Raw genomic sequence first — 25,620 nt, 5'->3', positions numbered from 1 at the left:
TTTATGCACTTTGGTAAGTGCATAAAAAGTTGGTGTCACTGGGTACTCAACTTTTAAAAATTGAGAGGTCTCCTCACTGATAATACACCCTCTCACAGGCAGTGTCAATAATGTTAAAAAGCTCCACCTAGCACCTAGCAACCCCCGACGCTGAGACCCTGCGATAACAATCTCCCCTTAAGAGTATATCGATTCTCATGTCCCTGTAGGCCAACTTCATCATAATTACAACATTGCCCCCTTATCTGAGGGTTTAATCTCCCAACGGTCCTGTGTAGATAGATCACGTAAAGCTTAAATCTCATCAGCGGTGAGGTTAGCCACATCCGGAACCACCCATGTCTTCATAATCTCCTTCTCTACTTATAAAGGTGTATAAGTTAGAATTCAAGGATGGGGAGGATATTTCCGCAATTTAACCAGAAACATCTGGTTTGAGGGTAATAATTGTGACTCCAGGGGGTCTCAGATCCACAAAAGGGAGTGCACCAATCAGTGTCGCCAAAGCCCTCTGATGCTTCTCCCAACAGATTATTTATTTTTATTTATTTATTGTATTTATGAAGCGCCAACACATTACCCAGCGTTGGACAATATTTTAGGTTACAGACAATATTTAGGGGTGACTGACATACAGCAATATGGCAATACAGTAATACAAGAAAAAACAGATCACACAGCACAGTATGAGTACAAGGTAATGCTTAGTCAGTCACTGGATGGGAGCATGGAGGTTAGGCAAGTAAGGTTCACTCAGATGCATAGCATGGGTGCACAGTAATGGAGGTGCATGATCAGGTAGGACACAAAAGGAGGAGGACCCTGCCCAAAGGCTTACAATCTAGAGGGAGAGGTAGGGACATGAAAGGTAGGGGACCAGAGTTCAGCTGCGGGCTTAGAGCACTTGTGAGGGGTGGTAAGCCAGAGTGAAAAGGTGAGTTTTGATGGCCTTCTTGAAGATGTTGAAGGAGGGGGCTGCCCTAATGGGTGGAGGTAGGGAGTTCCATAGTGTTCGAACAGCTCTTGAGAAGTCCCGGAGGCGTGCATGGGACTGGGTGATGTGGGGATCAATAAGATCTCATAATGCTTGACCATCAGATTCTTTCAACAACCTGCTCATTACTGGGCGAGCATGTCTACTTCTAGACCAGTGTTTCTCAACATTTTATTGATATGTACCCCTTTTAAAACCCTGTGCTCACCAAGTACCCCCTAGCACAAGTACCCCTTGACAAATATATATTTAATCGTAGTACATGATAATTCGTACTAAACACTTTCCGAGCATTTACCATTGCTTTTAATTAGCTAAAATACTAATTTGGTGTTGTTAAAATAAGATTTATCATTTTCTAAAACTCTAAATGTGTTATTATTGATAAGGTATATCAAGCCCGAGTACCCCCTGGAACCATCAGAAGTACCCCCTGGGGTATACGTACCACACGTTGAGAACCTCGGTTCTAGACTCAGTGGCAGAACCCAAATCACTGTATAAGGGATGCAGTAATAGCTTTTGTCCAAACAGATGCAGGTCCTTTATAACCTCAAATGTATCCATATGTAGGCCTTTAACATACACTAGCTTCATGATGCAGGAGTATTAGAGGATTTCAGTGGCTATCTGTGAAGCTCTCGTGGACTATGGGGTTGATCCACTAACTTAAATAGTATGAGTAACCTCCTGTTAATTTTCAGTGTCTAAGGTGGCAGCATAGCGTGCTTAATCAAATTAAGCCAGAGGATTGGGCACTCAGCACCCGATATGCTGCGGTAGTGCAGCATAGCAAATGCTTTTAACTTATGCCTCCTCCCTGCAAATAACGAGTACTCTGCTGGTGTTTTTGTAAATACACTTTTTATGCATTATGCAAATACCATTATAAGTATTGCAAACTAAATTATGCTGGTATGCATGCATGTCTTTTCTATGATATATGCTTATATGCATACCCACGGCATCTGTTCAGGGTCCCTTTAAAGAGGAGAAGACCTTATTAATCATATGATTTTTATAAGCTTCTGAATGTAATTACTCATCAATACTAGTGTCCTCAGTTTTGGTATATTGTCTGTCAATATTATATAATGAAGAAGGTGCCCAAAAATACATAGCAGCCTATTTTTAAAAACAGCAGTGAAGGGCTCCTTTTTATGCTTAATTATTATGTTCTCTTTTTTTCCAGCTTTACATATTTATAAAGCATTGCCTTATAGGAGAAGACAATGTTATTAATGCTCATCTATTTTCAGAACTTTGTAGTTTGAATCAATGTGATTAAGCCATTGATTGGGAAATCATTCTTCTACTAACCAATCAGAAATGACCAAAAAGCAATTGGTTTGTTAGCCATTAGACAAGCAGTTGTGGTGTCAATATTAATTGTTCCTACACATAACATGGCATGTGTTATGCCAACCTAATGACGGATCAGTATAAAAAAACCGTGGCTGGAGTTGCCGGGAACAAAAGTTTGGATGGAGCAGCCAGCTGAATGGGAACTTGATTGGAAAGATTGATCCCCTAAAAGGTTGGTTGCAGATCCCTTTGTGCATACAAGGCCTAAGCATGGTAAAGTTCATGCAAGTCAGTTCGAGAAAATACCACCCAATGTATTTTTTACTTGGTACCACCTTTTTTCTCACTAGTATTTCACCACATTTTCATTACTGAAGCTATTCGCATACTGCTCTTTTTGTTGACTATCACAATTCGCAGCAAAGGGTAGAAAATATTTATTTCCATTTTATAAATAAGCATCTCAGTGTATGAAAGTAGGGACTCTTGGCAGCTTATTAGAAGGAAACCTGCTAAAACTGTTAAATGATGCATAGTACTGATAAAAACTGATAAAAACAATGATAAACTATACTTTTTAGTTAGTATTATTCCTTAAGTACATGATGATAGGACTGCACTGTACCTAAGAATAGAAATAAAAGGGTAATTAAGAGTATCATTCTGATTCTTAGGCACTTGTGGATGTATCATTTCCCTTTCCATTATATTTACATTGGTGGTCAGCAAATTGTAACAGCTTGTTTTTCAGGCCTGCCATGTGGATCATCAGATATTGAAATACTTACATTTTTATACTATTTAAGAAGCTTAATGGGTTAAATTCCTCCATTCTATGTTGTACCCCCGAGATAGTCTATAAAGCCAAGCAGCAGGACTGACAGAAGTCATTTTAATACAGAATCATAAAATTACTAAAATTGGCTGCATGAGATAGAGGCTAGAATTCTACAAACAGATTGGTGTGGAAAAGGTGACAGACTGGACAGCTTTATATATATTGTTATTTTATGGATCTAACTCGGACACCATATGGCTAGCAAGTGACTAGCTCTGTCGGCTTCATGAATCCCTGTTCGTTTTATCACTTGCTGTTGAGCCGTGCTTCAGAGCAGACCTCCAACAAAAAGGGATGAATACAGTAGAGGTTAGATAGGCAGATGGTGATTGATATCCAGAGAAGGTCTCTTTACATGCATTTTGCTAATATTGTTAGGCAATAATTATGCATTGCTAGTATATAGATAACATCTTACAACATACAGAGAAATTTAAATGCATTAATGGTGTTTAGCTTTTACTTCCTATATTTTAGCATCCGTGATACATTACAACCCACTTCACAAGTTGCATCAGTCATATTTGGACCTGTCTCACAATCTTATGCCCTTACAACATGTTTCTAATTTCTATGTTGAACAAGGACTTTTAGCAAATGCACCACCAGATGCTTTAATGTCCAATTAGATACTTAGAAATTTCATCAGAATCTATCAATTTTGCTGCTTCAGTGGCTTTGCACTGCCTAGTGTAAGGCTGGGAGCACACTTATTAGAATCATATGCGTTTTGCTGCATGGTGGATAAAGTATGCAAAAATTGATTTTCTTAACTCATTATTCTAAAGCCTTTGATTGTGTAAACAGTAACAAGTTATAAAAGGTTATTCCAGAAATACGGATACCTAGTCATTGTCTTTACCTTTTAAGGAACTACTATGCAAACCAAGAAACAACAGAAGAATGTATGGAACAAATGACTGGTTCAAGATTGGGAAAGAAGTGTCAGAAGGTCGTGTCATTTCACTTACAAAATTATGTAACATACAATGCAGAATGTTGGTTTAAATTGCTGCTAATTGCATTTAAAGATTTTTTTAATTATCAGATGTGCGGATGATACTGCAAAATTTTTATGGATATCAATGGAAAAGAATTGAAGAGCCTGTTGAAGGTTAAAGAAGAAAGTGCAAAAGCTTGCTACTCAATGGAAAACACTAAGATCATGTCAGCCCTTCTGATTATTCATCTGCTAACAGATGGGGAAGAAGTTAAAGGGGCACTATGGCGAAAAATTGTAAAATGTTAAATATGTGCAAACATAGACAAATAAGAAGTATGTTTTTTCCAGAGTAAAATGAGCCATAAATTACTTTTCTCCTATGTTGCTGTCACTTACAGTAGGTAGTAGAAATCTGACAGAAGCGACAGGTTTTGGACTAGTCCAGCAAAGCTTTTATTCTTTATAAAGATATTCCCTAAAAAGGATTTAACCCTCTGGGCGATACAATTATATCGCCCAAGAGGTGGCGCAGCACTATTTTTTAATTTTTTTTATTTTTTAAATCATGTAGCGAGCCCAGGGCTCGCTACATGATAGCCGCAGCGCAGCGGCATCCCCCCACCCACTCCGATCGCCTTCGGCGATCAGAGTAAGCAGGAAATCCCGTTCAGAACGGGATTTCCTGCTGGGCTTCCCTGGTCGCCATGGCGACGGGGCGGGATGACGTCACCGACGTCATGGACGTCGTGACGTCATAGGGAGTTCCGATCCACCCCTCAGCGCTGCCTGGCACTGATTGGCCAGGCTGCGCAAGGGGTTGGGGAGGGGGGGGCTGCGCGGAACGGCGGGTAGCGGCGGATCGGTGGCGAGCGGCGGCGATCGGAAGTTACACGCAGCTAGCAAAGTGCTAGCTGCGTGTAACAAAAAAAAAATTATGCAAATCGGCCCAGCGGGGCCTGAGAAATCCTCCTGCGCGACATACCCCGAGCTCAGCTCGGGATTATCGCTCAGGAGGTTAAACAATGCTGCTGGCCAGCTTCCCTGCTTGCTACACAGTTTTTTGGCAGTTGGATGGAGCAACTGCCATTCACTAAGTGCTTTTGAAAATAAATAAATCCCTGGGAATCCCCCCATGAAGAAATGGAGGGGTCCAAAACCTGTCCTGTAAGGATCCCTCCTGTAGCGTATTCTGCCCATTGCAGTGGAGCTGCAAACGGACAGTTCTGGCTTATCTGCTTGCATTCGGTTGTGCATTCGCAATAAGTCTCATTGTCATTTGCAATCGCTCTGCAGTTCTGGGCAGCTCAGGATGCTGTCATCATTCCACCAAGTGCTTGTTGCAGCTTAGCTGCGGCCAGATAGCCCTGGATTTCCTGCATGTATGTTGTTACATAATACTGCATGTATTTCTTATGGGAGTCCTTTGCATTCACAGCCAGCTAGCAAATGGTAATCAAGCCAGCTCAGGATTGAGTGATTACCATTCAGCTGTGTGGAAATTTGCTTGCTTGCATCCATTGGCTGATGCCTGTTTAAAAGTCTGCCTTCCATTTTAGACTCTGCCCGTAATAGCAGTCAGTGCGCTGGCCTGCTGAGCACCTTTTTACTCTGTATAGTTCTGTTATTGTAGTTCAATGCGACTTTATTACTTGTGCTTTAGCTAGTTTCTTGATAAATATATATGCAGACTTGCTAATATATATTTATCCGTTAGGTACAGAAACAGGAGGATCAGAACACAGGGCTTGTGAATCTGAACCATAGTTTTTCAACTGTGAGATTGGAAAATTCAGATGCTGGGGTTCTAAGGCTACCAAACATGATAGCTGAGACTCAGGAACTGATGTAGTGCATCTATTGGTATCTGCTGGATCAGACAGGAATTGAACTTTATCAACACAGGCAAATTCTACAGAAATGTTTGCTGAGGCAGGCAATAATTCTTTGATTTCTGTTTCACTGAACAATGACTCATGAGTACTGGCTAGACTGGACTCAGAAGTCAGCAGGACCTCTGGATCCTCTGCTGAGAAATGTGTGCAGGGCAAGTTTAAGGAATTATCAGTAGCTTCTGTCTTACTGGGAAGTAACACTGAGTTATCCATGGTACAGGGTGGAATTACAGGAACATTTACCGGACAAAGCAGGGATTCAGGAACTTCAATCTCACACAAAAAGAGCTCCGACTCACTCGCTGAATCAGCCAAAGGTGCTGAAGCAGGCGGGTCAGAACGCCAAATTTGCGAATCCGGAGTCAAGTTCAATTGTGGGACTGAAGAACTCAGAGACAGAGGTTCTGAGGTCACCTGACTGGATTGCGGAGCCTCAGGAACTGAGGAAGTGGAACAATCTCCAACTCACAGTGTGCTTTCACTGGTATCAACTGATTGAATCGCATAAAAATCATCCAAAATCATTTCCCACACAACGATCAATGGAGCCACAAAGTCATACCCACACACACCAGCTTTTATTAGGTTATAGGCAGACTTAATGCATGCATTCAATACTGATTCATTTTTAGCACTGAAGAGATGACAAAATGAACTTGAATCACTGTTAAATTCACGGACTAGAGCTTCAATCTCCCATTTCTCAAATGGAGGATCCCATGCACACTTAACGACAGCTGAACATTCAGGCTGAACAAAGTTCACAGGTGTGGTTGTGGCAGGGACATGTATTGGGTTATTTAGCAGGCGATTGGCAGATTTCTTATTCCTAAGAATCTCCAAAACCTGTAACAAGTGTTGAACTGTAGTATATGCAAATTTCTCTTGCTGCACAAAAAAGTTGATTTGCTTAATACTCTGTAATATGTCTTCATAATCATATTCAGACAATTCATTTAAACAAGAATTTTTATTCTCCCTGGCTAGCAACGAAAGTTCATTAGTAGTTTCATAGGTCCATTTGACTCCCCAGAACGGTAACTGAATTTCATTATCTGCTAATGGCGGAGTCTCATTACAGATCTGATGCGCAGTCGCTAAGGGCAACGACTCTGCTGGTTGTGAATGTTTCCTGGAACGTTTATGCTTGTTTCTATGTGAGACTTTAGACTTTGCTGCCTTAGGCGATTTATTCACAGATGAAGGAACGCTATCAATGCAACGATCTGCTTGCTGATTATTTTTGCAAGCAGTTAAAGGAGCAGCTGATTGACAGGCTGCCAGGAGCTCATTAAAAGGGTAAGGCAATGGATCGATGCGTAACCAGTTGTGAATCACAAACGCTATGAATTTCAAAGGCTTTTGTCTCAAACGAGTGTGATCCAGGACATCAACTGCCCAATCAAAAAGTTTGCCCTTAAAAAGAGTGCAAACAATCTGATCGGCCCAGATAGGAATTGCAGAATTCCGAAAATCTGGATTTGCCAAAAATCTAACCAGTTCTGGTATAAATTTGTCTGCAATTTCAGGGCCAAGCTTTTCAAATCTTTTAAAAGACAGGGAGCCATAATAAACAGTGTCATTTTTGCTGGAAATCCCCCCCACAATGGGGATTGGTAATGGGGCTATGATAATGTTAAGCTTGGTGGTATATCCTACACAGTCAGCACGTAGTGTATATCCTGACGTGAAGAAGGTACACACGCTAGCACAAGGAACCAGGATATCCCCAGCTTAGTGGAAGAGAGGACTGACTTCAACAAGAGATGTGGCACACAGAGCAGGCGTAGATCCGAACAGCCACAAACAATCCTTCCACTATAGTGGCTCAGCGTAAGGTAGCCCTAGCGCATAAACCAGAATTCAGAAGATCAGGACAGGTAACAGAATGAACGCTTGCTAACTAGTCACTGCTTAAGTGACAGCAAACGTCCAAGCCAAGACAGACTGGAATAGGGCAGCCAATGCGAATGCAGCGGTGGCGTGCCTCACCAGGACAGGACAGAATTGTCGGGAAATAGAGTCAAAGAAGACAGACGTAATATAAATATACAATAGGTATGATTTCCTAGCGTATTACGATTACAGCTATCAATGAACTACAAACGACTAACTGACAAATGTATATATCGGCGATAAACCGATATATGACATAAGCAAGGAACACTGACTAAGAACTGGAGCAGGACTAAGGAACAGGACTGAACTAGCTAAGCACGGGTGATCACGATACGCGCAACCTACCAAAACATGCTGGAAACTAACTGACTGAACACAGGATACAAACAGTTTGAGTACGTATATATCAGCAGCACTGATGTATTAACGTAACACAAATACAAAGAAAATAACAAACGTGCTAGTATGCGTATATATTGGCGATGAACCGATATATCACACAAGACAAGCAAAGTAACAACTTCTGATAACAAGAGCAGAACTAGGAGGACTTGCTGACTCCTTCGCAGGAGTCAGCGCAGTCCGCACGGACTAGGAACGAGGTGGGGGTCGGACAGAGTAACAGACTGAATCTGAGACTATGATAGCCCATGGAATACTGCAGGAAGCAGTCCTTTATACTGAGGTCATCCAATGGGAGCAGACATCCAGATTCCCACACAGGTGAAGAATGGTAATCAATCACAGGCTGACAGCAGGAAAGGGCAGACAATGATATGCAGCCTGCAAGAAAGGGATTGCAGCTCCATTGCAACAGACAATGTTTGTTTTCACAAAAGCATATTAATCTGTGATTAACTTCAGAGTGACTGCAGATGGAATCAGCGCTCAGTGTAAGAGCACGCAAAACTATGCGAGCAAATGCACGCAAAGAAATCAAAAACTGCTTGTCTTCAGTAAAACTGCAGCCAGCAGTACATGCTACAGAAGTGATCATAACAGTGCAGCCTCGGTCCCCTCCTGTTATAGGACCTTATAGGCATTCTTTTCCCTCTTCATTTTAACCCTAACCTTTCTATTCATCCATAGAGGCCTTTTTTATTCCTAGACATTTTGTTTCCATATGGGATATACATACTACAATATTGATTGAGAATAAGTTTAAAAGCTTGCCATTTCCCTTCAGTGTCTTCCCCTTGTAGTACATTATCCCAGTTCACCAAACTTAGTGCCTGCCTAATTTGATTGAACTTTGCTTTTCTAAAATTCATGGTTTTAGTGGTCCCGCAGTTGGATAAATAATAACTGGGTCCCTCTTGGGTAATAAAAATAGAAAATGAACTTTATTGAGGTTTGACAAATGTGTGGCAAAACAGCTTTAAAAACAATTAAAAGTAGCCATACAGAGCGCTCCACAGCAACCACTCACCATGCATACACCCCTTCTGGTACCGGTACCAATGTCCCTTTCTTCAGAGAGGGGGAGAGGATTGCAGCAATAGTAAGCGTAAGTGGTTAGTCTTCAGCTTGCAAGCACATGACAACAGTTTTCAGCGGGTATTTAAGTGTCTCACCACATCAGCATGCTTCCGTCCAGTCGTCCAGTGAGCCGGGCTGTTCCAGACAGGTCCCCCACAGAAGGTTAGGGTCAGCAACAGCCAGTATGCGTGGGGCCTCCACGCTTGGTGGTCGGCTAATCAGCTCAACCTGTTCCGCATACGCTGTGGCAGGGAGCGGACGCCAGCCTCCATACATGTAGTCAGTGTTGCAGCTGCGTGTAAGCGTTCACAGGCTACGGAAATTTCACCCGCCCATCGACGCGTTGCGCCCGCCCCTTTGCGAGCTTGGTCAGGTCCCGCAGCCCCGGGGCCTATCAGTCACCAGATCAAACGTTATCATGTTGTAATCACTATTTCCCAAATGTTCTTGAAACTGCACATTTGATACATTATCTGGTCTATTAGAAATGATCAGATCCAGTAACGCATTCCCCTTAGTTGGTTCCGTTACCATTTGAGTCAAGTAATTGTCCTGTAGTGCTGCCAGAAATCTGCTGCTTTTACCAGAATGGGTAGCCTCAATACCCCAGTCAATGTCTGGAAAGTTGAAGTCGCCCATAACTATGACCTCATTTTTACTTGCAGCTTTTTCAATTTGCTGTAGTGATCACAGTTCTGCAGCTTCATTAATATGAGGTGGCCTGTAGCATACCCCAATAAGCAATTGGCAATTTTTATTTCCACCATGAATATTTACCCAAACGGACTCCACATCTTCGCAATCTTCCTCCATCTCATCGTTGAGGACAGCTGTAAAAGAATTCTTAACAAAGAGACAAACCCCTCCACCTTTTTTTCCCTGTTCTATCCCTCCTAAAAACATTGTATCCTTTTAAATTAGCTATCCAGTCATGGCTTTGGCTTTCATCCATCCATGTCTCGGTTATTCCCACAATGTCATAGCCTTTGTCATTCAGAATGAACTCTAGTTCGTCTATTTTATTTGCAAGGCCTGTGTGCCAGAGATGACACCACTTGCCTTTCAACATCATGGTACAGTTTGTGTATCAACTTTTTTGAGAAATAATTGCGGCCTGGTATCTTCCACTGCGGTGTGTGGCTTTGCTTTTGTGTGCTGCTTTTCCTCAGGTGGTCATCCCATTGCAGTTTGTGCTTTGTCATCATGTGCCTTCGTAAGGAAGTTGTCCCTACGCGGGTCTTGGTCTTTCCACGGCTCAATTTTTGGTGGCAGAGAGTACAGATGGCATTGCTCTCATCTGAAGCAGACACACACAAAAATGTCCACACCGCTGAGCCCTGGGGTGATGGCACTTTGGTGGTGGCGGCTGACTGAGTGTTAAGAGGGGTGCCAGAATCAAAGCAGGAGGAGGAAGATATGTCACGGTTCCGAGCGGAAGCTGAGGAAGATGAGGTGTTCTGTGTTAAATAGTCAACTATGTCCTGACAATCTTGGGGGTTGATGGCACGCGCCTTCTGAACACTGTACCTTGGTCCAGGGCCGCACGAAATCACCACAGCATGATCTCGAACAGACCTGCCGGGTGGCCTGCCTGTGCCTGTTTTGCTCATATTAGGGGGGGGGGGGATGAAGTGAAAGGTATGCACTGACTTGACTAATACAATGTGCAGTCACATAGGTGCAGTGAACAGGTATGCAGTGACTGGTATCAATACAATGTGCAGCTGTCACACAGGTACCGTGAACAGGTGCAGCGACTGACTGGTATGTAACACTGCGTGCGCTCACGTAGGTAGGTAGGTAGGTAGGTGCACTGAACAGGTGGGTATGCAGTGATTGGTATTACAAATGTGCAGCTGTCACACACACAGGTACAGTGAACAGGTACAGTGACTGACTGGTATATAACACTGCGTGCGCTCACGTAGGTAGATAGGTGCACTGAACAGGTGGGTATGCTCTGCCTCACCTCCACCTTTAGCTCCGCCCCCCACCGCACGGAAGTTATGTTAACATGTGCCGGGGTGGGTAGGGGGCATTTGTTTTGTATCACTGCATTGGCATGCCTGCTAATAGTAAGGGCATGGAGAAGAGAGGGAGGGAGTAGCTATAGAGAGTAGAGTCAGCGTTGAACTCCGTGGGTTTCTGTGACCTGTGAGTGACATGAGAGCACTGTGAGGCTGTGGGGACTCGGGAAGGCAGTTGCTCTCTCTGCCGTGCACATTCACTGTCAGTGTCTTCTGGGGCTGGCTGGGTCACGCTTGAGCTCTGGCTGCAGGACGAGGGGAGCTGTGACTGTGTAGCGAGGAAAGTTGGAGGAGCATTCTTTTTCTATTGGCCGGGTGGGGGAGGATGTGAGAGGCAAGGCAGACTGGGTGTGTAGAACGCTGCATTGATTTTCTATTACTGGGGGGTTGTAGCTGCTGTGTAAACAAGCACAGCATGGGCATCTGTGTGCACAGTGACTCAGTGTGTAACTGTGCACTGTAGTGTTTTGTTTTCTGACAGGTCAGGTGTGGACTGGTAGTACGTCTGGCTATCTATCTCACTCACTCACTCCTCTATCTATCTCTATTCCCCTCCCTATATCTGTCCATCCATCCCTCTCTCTCCCTCCCCCCATCTTTCTCTTCTTCTCCCTATAACTACCTATATTTCTCTCACACACATTCACTCTATCTATCTTCCTATATATCTATCAATCCATATTCATTTATCTCCCCCCCCCCCATCTTTCTCTTCTTCTCCCTATATCTATCTATTTCTCTCTCTCCATCTATCTATCTATCTATCTCTGCCCCCCTCTTTCTCACCCTATATCTGTCAACTATCTCTCTCTCTCTCTCTTCAGTTCAGCAGCCACGTGTCAGCCACGAACAGAAGGCACAGCATAGCCAGGGAGGGGAGCCCATCCAAACGGGTACCTTTAAGTATTTGCACCCCAGTACACTCATTGGCAAAAAAAAAAGGGGGGGGAGGCGCCACAGATTTTCGCGCCTGGGGTGACAGAAGGGCCAGAGGCACCCCTGTCTATCGAAGAAACGTGGAGCAGGCATCGGGTTTTTCTCCTGGGTGTGCCTGGAAGCTTACAGTTCCTTTTGTTGGTTAAATGCAAGAGTGATAAATATGAACTATTCTGCACAAATATTATTTTTTTTTTGTTTGCCATCTTGTGGTCATTTTGGAAATTACATCTTTTATTATGATTACTGATATTACATTGGTTATAATAGGGAGTCATTTTTTTCTTGTTATTTTTTGTGTTTTTCAGTTTGTGAAGTTAAAGAAAAATGAAGTGCTGTCAGAGACAACTTTGGAAGGGCAATTAGGAGGGAAAAATCAAAATGTAGCGGATCTGGGGCTTTGTCTGGAACGTCCTATGTCCATTCAGAGGCACTGTCTTTTCTACTTCCATGTTTTGATGGTCGAAGGTAAGAAAATATATTTGTCCACTCAATTATGTATGTAAATGTTTATGTAGGAAGTGAAGAATCCACAGCACCATGTCAATAATGTATAGCTCTTTTATTGTATTTAAAAATACAAAGAGAGCCATAGCAGTGACAGACGCTGTTTCGGATAGAGGTCCTTTCTCAAGCTGTATTAGCCTAAAGAGCTATACATTACCGACGTAGTGCTGTGGATTCTTCACTTCCTGGATTTTTGTTTGACACTGGGGCTACTGAGTCGTTCCACTTTAGTACACGTCTGTACTCGTATGGGTGCTTGTCTAGCTGGATCTTACTGTAAATATTTATGCAAATTACTGATTATGTGTAACTGAAACTAATTGTTGTGATGAAACATGATTTTTTTTTTAAATACTTTTCAGCACTCAAGACAGCATTGCAATAGACACACAAGAATAAGCACAAGCAGAAAGAACAGTCAACACAGAAGAAACTACAACAAAGCTTAATGCAGAACCATCAACATCCACAAATGAAAGCACCTCCCTACCTAAATGTGGATGCCCACAAAGGGGTAGAACTGCTGCTTTAAAAAATGCTGATGATAACATGCTATGTGCATTTCATAAATTGCTAGAAAGGTGGGCATTAAGTGACTAAGAAAAGATAGCTTTGAGCATATGTCCATATCTTGAACTAGTTTCTCCTACTTTATTGCCCAAAGTAGATAAAGAAATAATTGACCATATGATTAAATATCAGAACAATGACACAGTCACAGCCTGGCCCGTTTTTAGGTCCGTGCGGCCCGTGCGGCCGCCCTGAGCGCTATTGGGAGGGGGGCGCTGTTATGGTGGGGGGAGCCGCAGCCGCGGGGAGGGCAACCCGACCTCTCCTTCCCGTCCTCTCCCCGGGCCGTCCTCTGTGCTCCCCCCTCCGACTGCAGAGTGATTGCAGCAGGGAAGCGCTGTAAATAAGAACTCACCTCCCTGGTTCCAATCGTCAATCACTCACTTGCCGCTGGTCTCCTGCATAGACGCTGATACACACACTGCTTCCTGTTAAACAGGAAGCAGCGTGTGTATCATCGTCTATGCAGAGTAGGAGGAGACCGGCGGCTAGTGAGTGATCGGCGATTGGACCCAGGGAGGAGAGTTACTATTTACAGCGCTTCCTCTGCAGTCAGTGGGGGGAATACGGAGGGCGGCCCAGGGAGAGGAAGGGAGGGAGAGGTCGGACTACCCTCCCCGCAGCTGCGGCTCCACCCTCCATTATGGGGGGACCTACCTACCTCACCTATACTGGGGGGCAGCTACCAATGTAACCTATACTGGGGGGCAGCTACCTATCTAACCTATACTGGGTGGCAGCTACCAATCTAACCTATACTGGGACGCAGCTACCTATCTAACCTATACTGGGGGCACCAACTTACTGTATCTAACCTGTATTGGGGGCACCTACCTACCTAGCTAGCCTATACTGGTGGCAACTATACTGGCTATCTATATTGGAGGCACCTACCTAACTAACCTATACTGGGGGCACCTACCTATCTAACCTATTCTGGGGGCAACTATTCTGGCTACCTATATTAGAGGCACCCACCTAGCTAACCTGTACTGGGGACACCTACCTATCTAACTTATACCGGGGGCGCCTGCCTATCTAACCTATACTGAGGCAACTATACTGGCTACCTATACAGGAGGCACCTACCTGGCTAACCTATACTGGGGGCAACTATACTGGGGCACCTATTCCTGGATACCTATACTGGGGGAACCTATACTGAGTGCAACTAGACCTGGCTAACCTATACTGAGGGCACCTATACCTGGCTCCGCAGGGGGGCGCAATTTTTACACCCTTGACCCTGGGTGCATTTTAGCCTAGAAACTGCCCTGGCCACAGCAGAAGAAAAAAAACGTTACCAGTGTCTGAGGACTGTACACCAGCATTTTCTTTACCACAACATCCATGCAATGCCAAGTATACCCAACCTCACTCTAATTTCATGTATCTTAATAGCTGTCAGACACAATCCACACTACGTTATGAACTAAACCAAGAGTGACAATATTGGAACTCCCATCAATCGTACCTTGCACAATTAAACCAAAGCTCCGATTGTATGCTCAATTCCGACCATTCACAAGGAATGGCGTATCCTTTTCAAAAAAACTTCCCAACCACTACAAACATCGAACCAACCCAATATGTTGTGGAGTAGAGACCCACCATGGGCTCAACTGTTTAGACCACATCCAATAAGGTCAAGTTCACAGCCTAAGTGGCCAACAATTAGTTCTGCTGTGCACAAGTCTTGTCACAAGCAAAAATCCAAGCAAAAATAGGAACATCATTTTTTGATGAAATTGCAATACAAACAATTAAATGTCATCTATTCTATGTTGGCTAGGAATATGGCCTTCAGGAGACATAAAAAGTGCCCGATCTGATCACGATCCAACAAGGCCCCTGTGGATCCATGGTGTGCTGTTGTTGGATTACTAGGTAAAGTTGGTCCATCCAAATCCAGAGTATTTTGTGTGGACTCATTGACGCAAAGAAAATTGTGTAGCACACAGGTAATTTTGACAACAACAATGGCATTTTTGACATCCAGATTAATTGCAGTGTGTGGTACCCCCTATCTAGCACAAAGCTGCCCAAAAGCACATTCTACTACATTATGAGCCAAACCTAATCCTAAATTAAAGTTAGTTCTCCTTTCTGTGAGGTTGTGAGAGAAAATGGGCCTCATTATGTGTGTAGATAATCCAAAGGCTTCATCGCCTATAAAAGTAAAATAATGGTCTGGGTCTGGAGTGCCTGGCCATGGTTTTAGAGGTAGAATGTTGAGTCACCATCTTCCATGAGTTGAAATAAGCGAGAATGGGGAAAAAGGTATGAGTCACAGCTACTTCCGTAGCCTCCTACATCAATACTTATAAACTTATAATCGGCATCCGCAACGGCTAACAGAACTAAAGAGAAAAATTTACGGTATTTAAAATACGTACTTCCACTGTTTGGATGCAGTGGCGTAGGAATAAGGATAGCAGCCATAACGGCTGCTATAGGGCCCGTAGCCAAAGAAGGGGAGGGGGGCCCGGGGTCTGCTCCTGGCTTTATTTGTTTTACCCTTCCCTCCCTCCCTCACTTTTTTCCTCGGGGGGGGCCCGACTCTTATCACTCCCCCTCACCTCAGCGGGCCCCCCTCCTGTTATGTGCGGCTCCGCGGTGGAAGATACAGCTATAGTCTCCAGGATGCAGCAGACTCTAGAGCTTCAGCCGCCTGGTCCACACTGTCTCCTTCTCAGCAATTCCGCTCCCACGCACTGAATCAGGAAGTAGTGCGAGCGGTATTGCTAAGGAGGAGACAGGAGTGGACCAGGCGGCTGGAGCTCTAGAGTCTGCTGCAGCCAGGAGGGGGGCCCGCCGAAGTGAGGGGGAGTGATATGAGCTGACTAGGTAATCAGCCACCCTCTTACCCAGGCCCCCCTAGGTAATCACCCACCCTCCTACCCAGACCCCCCAGGTAAACACCCACCCTCCTACCCAGACCCCCCAGGTAATCAAGCCACCCTCCTACCCAGACCCCCCAGGTAATCACCCACCCTCCTACCCAAATCCCCCAGGTAATCACCCACCCTCCTACCCAGACCCCCCAGGTAATCACCCACGCTCCTACCGAGACCCCCCAGGTAATCAGCCACTGTCCCAACCAGACCCCCCAGGTAATCACCCACCCTCCTACCCAGACCCCCCCAGGTAATCAAACACGCACCCAGCTCCCCCAGGTAATCACCCACCCAGACCCCCCAGGTAATCACCCACCCAGACCCAGGTAATCACTCACCCAAAGACTCAGGTAATCAAACATGCACCCAGACCCCCCAGGTAATCACCCACCCAGACCCCCCAGGTAATCAAAAGGACCCCCCAGGTAATCAAACAACCACCCACCCACAGGTAATCACCTTTCTACCTACCTATCCACCCAGACAATCACCCACCCAGACCCAGGTAATGTTACAGACCACCCACCCACCCAGACAATGTTGCAGCGCACCCACCCACCCAGACCCAGGAAATGTTACAGACCACCCAGACCCAGATAATGTTACAGCCGATCCACCCACCCACCCACCCACCCAGGTAATGTTACAGCGACCCACCCACCCAGACCCAGGTAATGTTACAGTCCACCCACCCAGACCCAGGTAATGTTACACCCCACCCATCCACCTACCCACCCAGACCCAGGTAATGTTACAGCCCAGGACCCAGGTAATATTACAGCCCACCCAGACTCAAGTAATATTACAGGACACCCACCCACCTGGACCCAACTAATATTACAGCCCACCCACCCGGACCCAAGTAATATTACATTCCACCCACCCGGACCCAGGTAATCTTTTAGATCACGGGTTATCTTTTAGCCCACCCACCATCACAGGTAATTTTTTAGCCCACACACCCACCTACCCTCCCTCCCAACCAGATAATCTTTTAGCTCACCCTGCCTCCCGACCAGATAATCTTTTAGCTCAACCACCCTCCCGAACAGGTAATTTTTTAGCCCACCCACCCACCTGCAGCACTTTACAGAGTACATCATTGTCACTCACTGTCCTCAGAGGAGCTCAGACTCTACTTCTACCATAGTCATACTCGAATGTCTTACCATATTATTATGTATTTATATAACACTGACATCTTTTGCAGCACTTTACAGAGTACATAGTCATGTCACTGACTGTCCCCAGAGGAGATCACAATCTAATCCTACCATAGTCATAGTCTAATGCCCTACCATATTAGTCACATAGTCACAACACTGACTGTGCTCACCCCAATGGCACCCTCCTTTCCCCTCCTCCCGGCAATAATCACCCTCCTCTCCCTTCCTCCCCACCCCAGTGGCACCGTCCTCTCCCCTACTCCCCACCATGTACCACCCTCCTCTCTCCCAACCCTGTAACAACCTTCTCCCCACCCAGTGGTACCTCCACCCCCCCACATAGTTGCACCCACCTCTTCCCTTCCCCGCACCCAGTGTCACCCTCCTCCCACCGAGTCGTATGCTCCTCTTCCCTCCTCCCAACCCAGTGGCACCCTCAACCCACCTAGTGGCATCATCCTCCACACCCAGTGACACCCTCCTCCTGAGTGGCACTCTCCTCTCCCCCACTTCTTCGTTAGGGCCCCCAAGCTACACCTCCCCCCCCTTACCCAGGAGGAGCTGCGGGTAGGGTGGGGGGGGGGGTGCAGAGAAAAATTTGCTATTTTGCTATGGGGCCCAGCCATTTCTAGCTACGCCCCTGTTTGGAGGCATAATAAGATAGACATGTTTGCCGTCAATTGCACCTAAACAATTAGGAAAATAATATTTATCCAAAATTGAAAAAACACTCCTGCCCCCAGCCTGTACTCTCTCATCCCCACCCAGCTCTGTCACACCCCTGTCCCCAGCCTGCACTCTCTCATCCCTACCCAGCACTGTCACCCTCCTGTCCCCAGCCTGCACTCTCTCATCCTCACCCAGCACCCTCACCCTCCTCTTTCCAGTCAGCACCCTTCTCTCCCCAGCCTGCACCCTCACCCTTCTCTCACAAGCTAGAACTGTCACCTGTCTTTCCCCAGCTAGGACCCTTACTTGCCTCTGCACTCGCACTAAGCATCCCCACTAAGGGGTGAAGACCTCACCTAGAACCCTAAGACAGCCTTTACCTTCACTTGGTCTTTACCACCAATGTGCTAGCAGATGTAGCAGGCATTACTGTGCCAGCAGAAGCAGTATCCACTAATTAGCAGCTGACATTTATACTAGTTTTTTTCCCCACTATACATATGTGATAAGTTACGAATATCGAAATGCTTGGTGTGATGTGTTGCAACTTGAAAAAGGTTGGGAACCACTGTACTACACGATACATATATAGACATATGACTATGGTAGGGAAGAGATTGTGAGCCTCTCAAAGGCACAGTTGAGAGACAAGACAATATACTCTGTACAGCACTGCGAAGGTGTCAGCGCTATATAAATACTTCAAGGGAAGCTGAAGCGAAAAGTATATGGAAGCTGCCATATTTATTTCCTTTTAAACAATACTAGTTGCCTTGCAGGCCTGCTGATCTATTTGGCTGCAGTAATAACTGAGGGCTGGTGCACACCTAGAGCGCTTCTGAGCGCTTTTTAAAATGCTAGCGATTTGAAAAGCGTTTGGCTAATGTCTTTGTATGGGATGGAACACACCAAAGCAATGTGATTTTTTTCCCAAATGCAATCTCGGGTCCTGCAGCATTTATGAGGTGATTCAGCCTCAATGTTAAAGGATTTCCGAGGCCAAATGTCAAAAAACGTTAAATACCTGGATCACTTTTGTAGGCACGGAGGACACCGTCCACTCCCTCTGTGCCGTTCCGCTGGGTCCCTGCCTCTCAATAGCCCCCCGGGCCGGCTCCCGACCTCACGGCCCGGGTCGGGCTCTCTTGCCTGCACTAACATGGCTGCATGAGCTGGCCGCGAGTGCGGCTGCGCAGCTCTTGGGCCAACCCCCCGATCCACGCAACAGGCTGTTTCCTGTTGCGTGGATCAGGGGGTTGGCCCTAGAGCTGCGCAGCCGCACTCGCGGCTATGCAGACTGCGCAGCCGCGGCCAGCTCATGCGGCCATGTTAGTGCAGGCAAGAGAGCCTGACCAGGGCCGTGAGGTCGGGAGGCGGCCGGGGGGCTATTGAGCGGCGGGGACCCGGCGGAACGGCACGGAGGGCACTGACGGCGTCCTCCGTGCCTACAAAAGTGATGCAGGTATTTAACTTTTTTGACATTTGGCCTCGGAAGTCCTTTAAAGGATACCACAACTGAAATGTGACATAATGAGATAGACATGTGTATGTACAGTACCTAGCACACAGATAACTATGCTGTGTTCCTTTTTTTATTTTTCTGCCTGAAAGAGTTACATATAAGGTATGCAAGTGGCTGACTCAGTCCTGACTCAGACAGGAAGTGACTACAGTGTGACCCTCACTGATAAGAAATTCCAACTATAAAACACTTTCCTAGCAGAAAATGGCTTCTGAGAGCAAGAAAGAGGTAAAAAAGGGGAATTTCTTATCAGTGAGGGTCACACTGTAGTCACTTCCTGTCTGAGTCAGGACTGAGTCAGGACTGAGTCAGCCACTTACATACCTGATATTTAACTCTTTCAGGCAGAGTAAGAAAAAAAGGAACACAGCATAGTTATCTGTGTGCTAGGTACTGTACATACACATGTCTATCTCATTATGTCACATTTCAGTTGGGGTATCCTTTAAGTATAGGAAAGTGGAAAATCACTCTAAAAAGCTCCAGAACAGAGCGATTTTCCAAACATTTTTTAAAAAAAAGCTATTCTCCTCCAGCTCTACTGTACAAAAAAATAAAAAATTGTTACACCAAAATGCACCAAAAATCACTAGGCATACAGTGCGATGCAAAAGTTTGGGCAACCTTGTTTACCGTCATGATTTTCCTGTATAAATCGTTGATTGTTACGATAAAAAATTGTCAGTTAAATATATCATATAGGAGACACACACAGTGATATTTGAGAAGTGAAATGAAGTTTATTGGATTTACAGAAAGTGCGCAATAATTGTTTAAATAAAATTAGGTAGGTGCATAAATTTGGGCACTGTTGTTATTATTTTATTGATTCCAAAACCTTTAGAAAGCGGCCGCTGCTAGCTGCGCCCTTAAAAATTCAGGAATCCGCCTAGAGTCCTGGACCCTGTTGGTGGTGGCGAAGAAGGCAAGCGGCCTGCAGGCAGAGATGCTGTGTGTGGGGACTGACTTAGTCTTCGGTCGTGCAGTAGCCCTCCAGGATCCATGCCTCATTCATTTTGATAAAGGTCAGGTACTGAACACTGTCGGGACTTAGGCAACTTCTCTTCTCAGTGACAATGCCTCCAGCTGCACTGAAGGTCCTTTCTGACAGGACGCTTGTGGCAGGGCAAGAGGGAAGTTGGATGGCAAATTGGGACAGCTCTGGCTACAGGTCAAGCCTGCGCAACCAGTAGTTCAATGATTCATCGTCGCTGCTCGCAGTTAGTGTTGGGCGAACAGTGTTCGCCACTGTTCGGGTTCTGCAGAACATCACCCTGTTCGGGTGATGTTCGAGTTCGGCCGAACACCTGATGGTGTTCGGCCAAACTGTTCGGCCATATGGCCGAACTAAGAGCGCATGGCCGAACGTTCCCCGAACGTTCGGCTAGCGCTGTGATTGGCCGAACGGGTCACGTGGTTCGGACCCAAATGCGCTCTTATTGGCCGAACTGTCACGTGGTTTGGGTAAATAAATACCCGAACCACGTCATATCTCCGCCATTTGTCTGTGGGTTTAGCTTTGGGTAGGCAGGCAGGGTAGTTCGCGCTTCAGCCACGCTAGCCAGGGTCCCCCCAGTCATTGTGTCGCTGCTGGGAAAAGTAGTACACCGCTCGCTCAGCCACACTATATAGCATTGTGTTTACTGCCACTCTGTGTACCTCGCTCAGCCACACTATATAGCATTCTGTTTACTGCCACTCTGTGTCTGCTGGGAATAGTAGTACACCGCTCGCTCAGCCACACTATATAGCATTCTGTTTACTGCCACTCTGTGTACCTCGCTCAGCCACACTATATAGCATTGTGTTTACTGCCACTTTGTGTCTGCTGGGAATAGTAGTACACCGCTCGCTCAGCCAAACTATATAGCATTGTGTTTACTGCCACTCTGTGTACCTCGCTCAGCCACACTATATAGCATTGTGTTTACTGCCACTGCCACTTTGTGTCTGCTGGGAATAGTAGTACACCGCTCGCTCAGCCACACTATATAGCATTGTGTTTACTGCCACTCTGTGTACCTCGCTCAGCCACACTATATAGCATTGTGTTTACTGCCACTTTGTGTCTGCTGGGAATAGTAGTACACCGCTCGCTCAGCCACACTATATAGCATTGTGTTTACTGCCACTCTGTGTACCTCGCTCAGCCACACTATATAGCATTCTGTTTACTGCCACTCTGTGTCTGCAAAGAAACATGACATTTTCCACATTTAAAAGACAGTTTTTCCTTTGAAACTTTACAATCAATTTTCTCAAAAACTATAAGCTCTTTTTCAAATATTTTTTTCCTCTTGTACCCACTCCCAAGGTGCACATACCCTGCAAATTTGGGGTATGTAGCATGTAAGGAAGCTTTACAAAGCACGAAAGTTCGGGTCCCCATTGACTTCCATTATGTTCGGAGTTCGGCGCAAACACCCGAACATCGCGGCGATGTTCGGCGAACGGTCGCGAACCCGAACATCTAGGTGTTTGCCCAACACTACTCGCAGTGTCTACATCCACACTCAAGGCCAGGTAGTCGGCTACCTGCCGGTCCAGGCGTTGGTGGAGGGTGGATCCGGAAGGACTATGGCGAGGCATTGGACTAAAGAATGTCCGCATGTCCGACATCACCCTGAGATCGCTGGAGCGTCCTATCCTTTTCTGCGTGGTCTTGGGAGGAGGAGGATTACTGACAGTGGTACCTTGATTGCGTTGTGCTGTCACATCACCCTTAAACGCATTGTAAAGCATCATTGCCAGCTTGTTCTGCAAGTGCTGCATCCTATCCGCCTTCTGTTGAGTTGGTAACAGGTCCGCCACTTTGTGCCTGTACAGAGGGTCTAGTAGCGTGGCCACCCAGTACAAGTCATTCCCCTTGAGTTTTTTTATACTGGGGTCCCTCAACAGGCTGGACAACATGAAAGAGGCCATCTGCACAAAGCTGGATGCAGACGTACTCTCCATCTCCTCTTGCTCTTCCTCAGTGACGGCACGCAACTCCTCTTCCTCCCCCCAGCCACGAACAATACCACGGGAACGTGGAGCAGCAGAAGCCCCCTGTGACGGCTGCTGCGGTTGTTCTTCTTCCGCCGCCTCTTCCTCCTGCACAGAAACACCTTCCTCATCATCATCATCCGAGTCTGACTCCTCTCCTTCCCCACACGACTCCTCTTCTTCCTCCTCCTCCCCCCTCTGTGCTGCCACAGGTGTTGAGGAAACATCTGGTTCGGATGAAAATTGCTCCCACAACTCCTCCTGCCGTAACTGTTCTCGTTCATGCTCCTCTACAGCTTTATCCACCACTCTACACACGGCACGCTCCAGGTAGTGTTGGGCGAACAGTGTTCGCCACTGTTCGGGTTCTGCAGAACATCACCCTGTTCGGGTGATGTTCGAGTTCGGCCGAACGCCATATGGCCGAACTAAGAGCGCATGGCCGAACGTTCCCCGAACGTTCGGCTAGCGCTGTGATTGGCCGAACGGGTCACGTGGTTCGGACCCGAACGCGCTCTGATTGGCCGAACGGGTCACGTGGTTCGGGTAAATAAATACCCGATCCACGTCATTTCTCCGCCATTTGTCTGTGGGTTTAGCTTTGGGTAGGCAGGCAGGTTAGTTCTCTCTCCAGCCAGGCTAGCCAGGGTCCCCCCAGTCATTGTGTCGCTGCTGGGAACAGTAGTACACCGCTCACCCACACTATATAGCATTGTGTTTACTGCCACTCTGTGTCTCTGCTGGGAACAGTAGTACACCGCTCACCCTGTATAGCATTGTGCTCTGTGTCGCTGCTGGGAATATTAGTACACCGCTCACCCACCACTGTATAGCATTGTGTTTACTGCCACTCTGTGTCTCTGCTGGGAACAGTAGTACACCGCTCACCCACCACTGTATAGCATTGTGCTCTGTGTCGCTGCTGGGAACAGTAGTATACCGCTCACCCACCCACCACTGTATAGCATTGTGCTCTGTGTCGCTGCTGGGAATAGTAGTACATCGCTCACCCACCACTGTATAGCATTGTGCTCTGTGTCGCTGCTGGGAACAGTAGTACACCGCTCACCCACCACTGTATAGCATTGTGCTCTGTGTCGCTGCTGGGAACAATAGTACACTGCTCACCCACCACTGTATAGCATTGTGCTCTCTGTCGCTGCTGGGAACAGTAGTACACCACTCACCCACACTATATAGCATTGTGTTTACTGCCACTCTGTGTCTCTGCTGGGAACAGTAGTACACCGCTCACCCACCACTGTATAGCATTGTGCTCTGTGTCGCTGCTGGGAATAGTAGTACACCGCTCACCCACCACTGTATAGCATTGTGCTCTGTGTCGCTGCTGGGAACAGTAGTACACCGCTCACCCACACTACAGGATCTTTTCAAAAAATTAGCATATTGTGATAAAGTTCATTATTTTTTGTAATGTACTGATAAACATTAGACTTTCATATATTTTAGATTCAAATACACACAACTGAAGTAGTTCAAGCCTTTTATTGTTTTAATATTGATGATTTTGGCATACAGCTCATGAAAACCCAAAATTCCTATCTCAAAAAATTAGCATATTTAATCCGACCAATAAAAGAAAAGTGTTTTTAAAACAAAAAAAAAGTCAACCTTCAAATAATTGTGTTCAGTTATGCACTCAATACTTGGTCGGGAATCCTTTTGCAGAAATGACTGCTTCAATGCGGCGTGGCATGGAGGCAATCAGCCTGTGGCACTGCTCAGGTGTTATGGAGGCCCAGGATGCTTCGATAGCGGCCTTTAGCTCATGCAGAGTGTTGGGTCTTGCGTCTCTCAACTTTCTCTTCACAATATCCCACAGATTCTCTATGGGGTTCAGGTCAGGAAAGTTGGCAGGCCAATTGAGCACAGTAATACCATGGTCAGTAAACCATTTACCAGTGGTTTTGGCACTGTGAGCAGGTGCCAGGTCGTGCTGAAAAATGAAATCTTTATCTCCATAAAGCTTTTCAGCAGATGGAAGCATGAACCCACTTTTGAACCAGAAACAGCGGCAGAAGCGCCTGACCTGGGCTACAGAGAAGCAGCACTGGACTGTTGCTCAGTGGTCCAAAGTACTTTTTTTCGGATGAAAGCAACTTTTACATGTCATTCGGAAATCAAGGTGCCAGACTCTGGAGGAAGACTGGGGAGAGGCAAATGCCAAAATGCCTGAAGTCCAGTGTCAAGTACCCACAGTCAGTGATGGTCTGAGGTGCCATGTCAGCTGCTGGTGTTGGTCCACTGTGTTTTATCAAGGGCAGGGTCAATGCAGCTAGCTATCAGGAGATTTTGGAGCACTTCATGCTTCCATCTGCTGAAAAGCTTTATGGAGATGAAGATTTTATTTTTCAGCACGACCTGGCACCTGCTCACAGTGCCAAAACCACTGGTAAATGGTTTACTGACCATGGTATTACTGTGCTCAATTGGCCTGCCAACTCTCCTGGCCTGAACCCCATAGAGAATCTGTGGGATATTGTGAAGAGAAAGTTGAGAGACGCAAGACCCAACACTCTGGATGAGCTTAAGGCCGCTATTGAAGCATCCTGGGCCTCCATAACACCTGAGCAGTGCCACAGGCTGATTGCCTCCATGCCATGCCGCATTGAAGCAGTCATTTCTGCAAAAGGATTCCCGACCAAGTATTGAGTGCATAACTGAACACAATTATTTGAAGGTTGACTTTTTTTTGTTTTAAAAACACTTTTCTTTTATTGGTCGGATTAAATATGCTAATTTTTTGAGATAGGAATTTTGGGTTTTCATGAGCTGTATGCCAAAATCATCAATATTAAAACAATAAAAGGCTTGAACTACTTCCGTTGTGTGTATTTGAATCTAAAATATATGAAAGTCTAATGTTTATCAGTACATTACAAAAAATAATGAACTTTATTACAATATGCTAATTTTTTGAGAAGATCCTGTATATAGCATTGTGTTTACTGCCACTCTGTGTCTCTGCTG

The 25,620-nt window shown here is 45.9% G+C and overlaps 1 long non-coding RNA gene across 1 annotated transcript; it reads left to right on the top strand.

Annotated features, from left to right (window-relative positions):
* Positions 1-5,188: 5,188 nt before the first annotated feature.
* Positions 5,189-13,368, top strand: LOC137570835 (uncharacterized). Its single transcript, XR_011031206.1, has 3 exons — positions 5,189-5,244; positions 12,622-12,781; positions 13,183-13,368. It is a non-coding gene; the product is annotated as an uncharacterized lncRNA (long non-coding RNA).
* Positions 13,369-25,620: the final 12,252 nt, after the last annotated feature.

This window comes from Hyperolius riggenbachi, chromosome 4 (assembly GCF_040937935.1).
Source record: "Hyperolius riggenbachi isolate aHypRig1 chromosome 4, aHypRig1.pri, whole genome shotgun sequence".
NCBI classification, from domain to species: domain Eukaryota; kingdom Metazoa; phylum Chordata; class Amphibia; order Anura; family Hyperoliidae; genus Hyperolius; species Hyperolius riggenbachi.
The sequence above is the reverse complement of the archived record's forward strand: the minus strand, read 5'-3'. Positions and strand labels throughout refer to the sequence as shown.